This window comes from Diceros bicornis, chromosome 5 (assembly GCF_020826845.1).
Source record: "Diceros bicornis minor isolate mBicDic1 chromosome 5, mDicBic1.mat.cur, whole genome shotgun sequence".
NCBI classification, from domain to species: domain Eukaryota; kingdom Metazoa; phylum Chordata; class Mammalia; order Perissodactyla; family Rhinocerotidae; genus Diceros; species Diceros bicornis.
Window position 1 is genome coordinate 76,339,466 of NC_080744.1, and position 8,125 is coordinate 76,347,590.

Here is an 8,125-nt window from a genome sequence, read left to right on the forward strand (position 1 = left end):
GCTTTTGAAAACTCAAATGCAGTGCCAGCTAGGGGCAATACCTTGTAGAACTGGGGCAAGGTTATCAGGAGGCTGTATGATATGAATCAGCATTCATTATATGGTGCAGTTTCTCTGATAGCCAGGATTCACAGGTCCAGGAATCAAAGGGTAGAAATGAGAGTCGCACCATTCACTACTAACCCTAGTGACCCTCTAGCAAAATTTTTACTTCCTGTCCCTGTGGCTTATGCTCTACCAGAAGTGATCTTAGTTCCAAAGGGAAGGATACTTCAAACAAAAGACCCAACAGTGATTCCACTGAACTGAAAGTTGAGACTGCCACTCAGCTACTTTGGGCTCCTCATGTCTCTGAATCAATCAAATAAGGGAGCTACTGTGCTGCCTGCAGTGATTGATCCTAATTACCAATAGGAAATTGGACTACTACTCCACAATAGAGGTAGTAAAGAGTATGTCTGAAATATAGGAGATCCCTTAGGGCATTTCATAGCATTACTATACCCTGTAATTAAAGCCAGTGGAAAACTGAAACAACCAGGCAAGACTACTAATGGCCCAGACCCTTCAGGAATGAAGTTTTGGTCACCCCACCAGGTAAAGAATTACAACCAACTGAGGTGCTTGCTGAAGGCAGAGGGGATACAGGACGGGTAGTGGAAGAAGTTATAAACACCGGCTACAACCATGTGATAGTTACAGGAAGGAACACTGTAATAGTGATGAGTGTTTTTTCTTATTGTGTTATGGATAGGTTTGTGTGGTTGTATGTTCATATATATCTTTATTTTCTTCCCTCTCTTATCTCCTTATCATATAACATAAGACATAGTAACTTAATATCATAGTATTTAGGTATTGTTAACTTTATATTTCATTTGCAGGATATCAAGGAAAATAATGAACATCACCCAAAGAGTTTGCATTCTCTTCTCCTCTAGGGAAGGGGTGAGTGAGCTTTTCATTTTATGCTAGATAGTTGTATCATGTTAGGCAGAAGTATGACGTTGCTAATGTCTTTATTTGGAAATTAAGTATGGATTAAGGAGATGTATATGGGTGCCATGTTGACAAGGGGTGAAGATGGTAATTTTATGTGACAACTTGGCTGGGCCACAGTAACCATATACTTGGTCAAACATCAGCTTGGATGTTGCCGTGAAGGTGTTTTTGGATGAGATAACATTTAAATCAGTAGACCTTGAGTAAACTGACCCTTTAGAGAAAAAGTTTTCTGATCTCTACCCTAGTCACTTGGCCTACATCACAAAAGTTCTCAGGGATTCCTGGTCAGAATAGTGTGATTAACAATCTTCCTCACAGTATTTATTCCTGCATGCCATACTAAAAAAGGTTGATTTTGAAATGTAAAGCCTAAAAAATATTTTTAAAAAAGAAGGCAAAACATATAGACCAATGGAATAGAGAGATCAGAAATAAACCTTTGCGTATAGGTCAAATGATTTCAACAAGGGTGCAAAGATCATTCAATTGGGAAAGGACAGTCTTTTCAACAGATGGTGCTGGGAAAATTGGATATCCACAGTGCAGTTGGAACCTTACTTTACATAATACACAAAAATTAACTTGCAATGGATCAGAGACCTAAATTTAAGAGCTAAAACTATAAATCTCTTAGAAAACATTAGTGAATGCTTCATGACATTAGATTTGGCAATGATTTCTTGGATATGACATCCAAAGTACAGGAAACAAAAGAAAAATAGTTTAATTGGAGTACATTAAAATTAAAAACTTCTGTTGCATCAAATCAACAGAGTGAAAAATCAAACCACGGAATGGGAGACAATATTTGCAAACTATATATCTGATAAGGGGTTAATATCCAAAATATATCAAGAACTCCTACAACTCAACAACTACAACAACAACAAAAACAACCTTATTAAGAAATGGGCAAAGGAGGGCCGGCCCCGTGGCTTAGCGGTTAAGTGAGTGCGCTCCGCTGCTGGCGACCTGGGTTCGGATCCCGGGCGCGCACCGACGCACTGCTTCTCCGGCCATGCTGGGGCCGTGTCCCACATACAGCAACTACAAGGATGTGCAGCTGTGACATGCAACTATCTGCTGGGGCTTTGGGGGGAAAAATAAATAAATAAAATCTTTAAAAAAAAAAAAAAAAAAAAAAAAAAAAAAAAAAGAAATGGGCAAAGGACTTGAATAGACATTTCTCCAAAGTTATACCAATCAGTAAAAATCAGTATTCAATGAGATACCACTTTATACCCATTAGGATGGCTATTATATTAAAAAGTAAAACCAAAAAACAGAAAATAACAAGCATTAGCAGGGATGTAGAGAAATTTAACCCTTGTGCCTTGCTGTTGGGAATGTAAAACAGTGCATCAGCTATGAGTTCATCTGTACATAGTCTCCCAAAAAAATTAAAAATAGGTTTATCATATGTGGTAGGTATATGTAGTATGTACATACAATGGAATATTATTCAGCCTTAGAAAGGGAGGAATTCTGACACATGGCTACAGCATAGATGAATCTTGAGTACATTATGTGACTAATATAATCCAGAGAGCAAAGTACAAATATTGAATGATTCCACTTATATGAGATACCCAGAAGAACAATATCCATAAAGACAGAAAATAGAATAGTCATTGCCAGAGGCTAGTGATAGGGAGAAATGGGGAATTATTGTTTAATGGGTACGGAGTTTCAGTTTTGCAAGATGAAAAGAGTTCTCGAGATGTATAGTTGATGATTGCAAAACAATGTGACACACTTAATGCCACTGAGCTGTACACTTAAAATGTTTAAGACGGCAATTTTTTGTAATAGGTACTTTACCACAATAAAAAAAATAGCACAAAGCATTATGATGAACGAGCAAATTATTAGATGCATGAAATGCAAGTCCAGCTGCAAATTTTAAAAATACTAAAAAAGTCAGTATATTATACATTTCCAGGGAAATTGTTTTGGTTCTAGTAATAGCTTTATAAGTTACTGGTAAAATATACATTTTTTTTTTTATTTACAGTGAATTCTGTTGATAATTAAAAATAAGTAAAATTTTGTTAGCCCCACTCCCCTGGCCTCAACCATCATTATTCCATTGGTCCAAACTTGTACTATGCTCAAATACAACTCCTCTCCCACTAAGATTCTGGTTCCCTACCTCCTCATAGTTCAGCACCCAGCACCATTTTACCAGATATCAGAAATCTGGGTTCCCCAAAAGTTAATACAGCACCAAACTTGCCTTCCCAACTCTTGATGCCAAAGGACATGTTAAGCTGTCCCTGATTCTTAGAGACACATTTTACACAGAATTATGGAATATAAATAAGTGTATCTTTTAGCAGGAGGTTCATTAATTAAACAATTCACAGGACACTCATGGGGATCTTCAGTGCGGAGGAGCAGAAAGAGGGCAAAAAGGAGAAAGAATATAAACAACACGACTCATAATATTTCTCTGTCTCATCCCAAAAAGTGAATACCCACAGTTCACTTTTCCCAAAAGCAGGAAGCACCTTCTAATGCCTAACCTTATTTTGGGGCAACTTTTCAGCTTCCATTTGTCTGAAAGCTCTCCTGTTTAAAACTTCTCTTGATTGCATTTGCTCTACATAGGCCATGCATGCTGGAGATGACATGTTTAGAACAAAGTGATCTCCAATCCAATGACCTGGTGTGGGTCACTCCCCTTGGAACCTTTCATGCCTCTTCTCTTCCCTACTGTTTCCCCAAAATGCTTCCCACTTCACATTAAAGACAAGATACACTCCCATCCCTCCATGGTCCTTTCACATCCAAATCTCAGTTCAGACTCTTGCCTGCAGCCTAGCACCTCTTTCTCTCCATCCTTGTCTCAGCTTGGACTGCACAACCTTCAGGAAGCCTCTCAGGAGGTTTCAGAGGCAGAGACACCTTAACACAAAGCACATTCCCCACGCCAGTACTTCTATCTAGACTGCAAATAAACCTATCTATTAAACAAAATCTAACTTCTACCAGAATGAAACCTCTAAGATAAATCTGTGATCTCCCATTACACACACACAAGTAACTGAGTGCCTGCCCTCATACGGGCATTCAACACAAATAGTTTAATTGTATAAATCAGAGGTCAGCAACCATTTTCTGTAAAGAGCCAGATAGTAAATATGTTAGGCTTTAAGAGCCATAGGCCTCTGTTGCAACCACTCATCTTTGCTGCTGTAGTGTAAAAGCGGCCACAGACAATGTGTAACCAAATGGGCATGATTGTATTCCCATATAACATTACTTATGGACACTGAAATTTAAAGAAATAGTATTTTTCTTTTGTTTTTTCAACTACTTAAAAACATAAAAATCCATTTTAGCTCAAAAGTCATATACATACAGAGAGCAGTCCGGATTTGGCCACAGGTCATCCTTTGCTGACAGGCAGTATAAATGAATACAGTTTGAGTCAGTCCCAAATGTGTCTCTATGATCTCGTTCTTTCTGTTTTTCCAATTATCCTGCAGACTTGTCCCTAGCTTACCAGAGGATCACCCTGATGAAAATCCTTCACCATAGGCCATGCACCCTATACTCTATGGGTCCTGTGTACTTGTTAAACCCCATATCTTGCCTCTCCCTTCTCTCTCCATATGTTTGTAAGGCAGGCCTTTTGTCTTTTGGCTGTATCTCTGATGTGCTCAGGTTCCTTGTCTGTGAACTTCCATCAAATCCTTCCACTTCTCTACCCTGGGCTCACTGAGTTCCAGCCCACTCATTGTCTTCCCTAAGAATCCCTTCCTGGCTATCCTCTAGGCTCCTAAACACACGGTACTTAGCTGATCATCCTCTCATAGACAGCAGGTTGTCTGATTGCTTGCCCTCTCTCTTCCAACTCAGGTCCCCACAAGAGCCATAGCTATTTTGCCAACAATTTCACAAATGGGCTGGCAAAAAGTGAACTTTCAATCAACATTACAGAATCAATGATTCTCACTGCTAGGAGACACATTAAGAAAGAAGAAAACTGAAACAAACTGGAAATCTTTTAATGTATCTGGCATCATTGCTAGTAGAGACAGCGGCTTAGATGGGGAGTGCCACCAGACGAAACTAAAAAACAGAAGCAGCAGTGGCTCTGTGGTGGCAAGAGATGGGCTGCAGAGAGTGCCTTACAGGTTGAAACTTGCCACTGGGGCTGCTGGCAACTCACAGGATATGCAGCTCCAGTCCTGAAGGTGAGGAACTGGATTCTTGTGATATTGTGACTTACAATAAGACATATATATTTGGTCTTCATCCCCCTTTCTGTCACAGAGCTCCTAAAACCTTTGGAATGTCCTGTAATCAGAGTGATAAAGGTCCCTTTTGTTATGTTAATGAGGTGACAATAGAAGGCCTGGAAGGATGGGGGCTGGTTTTGTTGCCAGGAGAACCAAGCGATTAGAAAGTTGGAACTTTCAGTCCTATCCCCCTGACCTCTGGGGAGAGGAGAAGGGCTGGAGATTGAATCAATCTCCAATGGCCAATGATTTAATCAATCATGTCTATGTAATGGATTCTTCATAAAAACCCAAAAGGACAGGATTTGGAGAACTTCCACGTTCTCGGTTGGTGAACCAGAATGTTTCCACATGCCACCATGCCGGGCTCAGGGCCCAAACTCCATGGGGACACAAGTTCCTTTGTTCAGGACCTTGCACTAGGTATCTCTTCCTCTGGCAGTTGATTCCTATCTTTTAATATCCTTTCAATAAACTGGTAATCTAGGGAGTAAACTGTTTTCCTGAGTACTGTGAGCCACTCTAGCAAATTAATTGAACTCAAGGAGAGGGTCATAGGAACCTCTAATGTAAAGCCAGTCAATCAGAAGTACAGATAACAACTCAGACTTGAGATTGGCATCTGAAGGAAGGGGACAGTTTCGTGGGATAAGCCCTTAACTTGTGGGATCTGATGCTATCTCTGGTAAGACAGTATCAGAACTGAATTGAATTGTAGGACACCCAGCTGGTGTCTGAGAATTGCTTGGTGGTACGGAAAAATTCAAACACTGGAACTGGGTGCACAGACCTTGACACCCAATGTCCAGTCATGCCTTGAGTATAACTCTTCTCCAGCTCCAAAACAGTTAGGAGAGACAGCTGGAGGGGTGGGGAACTGAAGGAACTTGTTAACTTGTAGGCTTCCCTTCAAGTCCTCCAAATACATCTTCTCCCCTGAGCTTCTTTAATATCTAGCACATTCTCTGAAAGTGATAAAGAAACTGATGCACAGATGATTTAAGTGACTTGCCCAAAGTTCCATGTCGTTTTTTACTATCATAAGGCTATGAAAATCACAAGCACGATTCAGTGAATCAGCAAGCTACAGATCCAGACAGTACTACAGATGTGGAAGATGTTACAGATGCTAAAAAAGTTATTAAAGAATGTGAAGAAGCATGAAACAATACAGAAGAATGTCAGAACAAATTATTGCTTGTTGGAACTGGGACACTCACTGATTCGAATGCTCAGTTATCATTATTAATTATGCAAGTGAAATATCTGAACCACTGAACTCAGTTAATGTTAGAGAGAAACTCCTGAAATAATTCCACTGGATGAAGATGTTCTGGTAACATTAGGAAAAGAAGAGTTCCAAAAACGAGATATGATCTTGAAATGGCACTTTCTACTATTCAGTCAAATGGAAAGTTAAAGGAAGACTTGCAAACAGAATGTGGGAGATCAAGATTTGGCCACCCTGAAATATATCTCTTTACCTTGATTGTTTTCTCTGAGAGACATTTGACCTCCCCCACTAAATGCCTAAAGAATTTGACATGGTGGCTCCTTCCTGGAACAGATCTTCTATCATGATGGCTGTAAAGATAATGTAGAATAGAGGTTACAATAGGAAAGGCACCAAGCCTCTTTTATCAAAAACTCTGTCTCTCCCTGACCACATTATCTATAGATGACCCTGAAAAGAATTGTCTTCATGCCCTCTGAAGTCCCAGGCCACTACCCGCCCCCAACATGCTCCTCGCCTTTAGCTGCAATACTTAAGCAAGCAGCTTAGACAGAGGGACGAGTTGCTCATTTCTGAGTTTCTCCCATGTACACATGTTATTAAACTTGGTATTATTTTCTCCTGCTAACCTGTCTTGTTGATTATTTGGCCAGCCATAAGAACCTTAAGGAAAAGGGCAGAGGGAGATTCTCACTCTTCCCCCGACAAGAACAACAATGGTTGATGAGCAACAACAGATACTGGAATCTCTTCATATACTACACAATGAATTGAAACATCACATAGTGACATTTTCTGAATTGATAACTTTTAATAAGCTGAAAACAAAAATGCTTAATATAAAGAATATAAGGAGAAACTCCTGATAACCTGGGGTGAGTTTCTAGAAGACCATTTTCCTCTACCTGATGGAAATGTGAAAAAAAGAGCATTCAAGAAGCAACTGCATAGCTGATAATCTCTAACATTTTATGAAGTGTTATTTAATAGATATCAATGGGTTATTTGGTGTCCCACATGATCCACATGTCAAAATTAGTGATTTCTTTTAGCCACTTTATATTGAGCTGCTGTTACTTAATGGAATTGCCTTGAGATATCCAGAAGATCCAACACAAATAAGATTAGAAGCCTTCCATCAGTAAAAGGATGGTCTCTTTTTCACACAGTACTTAAAGAATCTTGTCATTCAAGGATAATGGAAACACTGAGGATATCTACTTTATCTACTTAGATAAAGAACATTACTTGCAATTCAAAGCACATAGTCCATCTTCCTTTTATCTGAAATATGGTGCAATCTATTCATTTTGGAATGGTCCTCTGTCATTCATTTAGTGCTTTGGTGTTTTAAAATGTATGGACAAGAATGCAAGTAAAACATATTCTAGACTTAATATTATAAAATATTTAACGTACCTACTTCATGCAACAGTCCTTGCAAAATTCTTTGTTAATTTACGATATTGCTAAAGTAATCTTTTCCATTTAAATTTTATGACTGTTTCTTTTATGCATCTTGAGTTCTATTTGGTGCTTAACTCCTTTATATTTAAGAATTATAATGGAAAGGCCATTTAATTTGCAGATGGTTTTATTTATTTATTTTTTTGGTGAGGAAGATCAGCCCTGAGCTAAC

At 39.0% G+C, this 8,125-nt stretch overlaps 1 pseudogene; it reads left to right on the plus strand.

Moving 5' to 3' along the window:
• Positions 1–5,611: 5,611 nt before the first annotated feature.
• LOC131405589 (centromere protein K-like) lies at positions 5,612–7,631 on the plus strand (annotated as a pseudogene).
• The last annotated feature ends 494 nt before the right edge of the window (positions 7,632–8,125 follow it).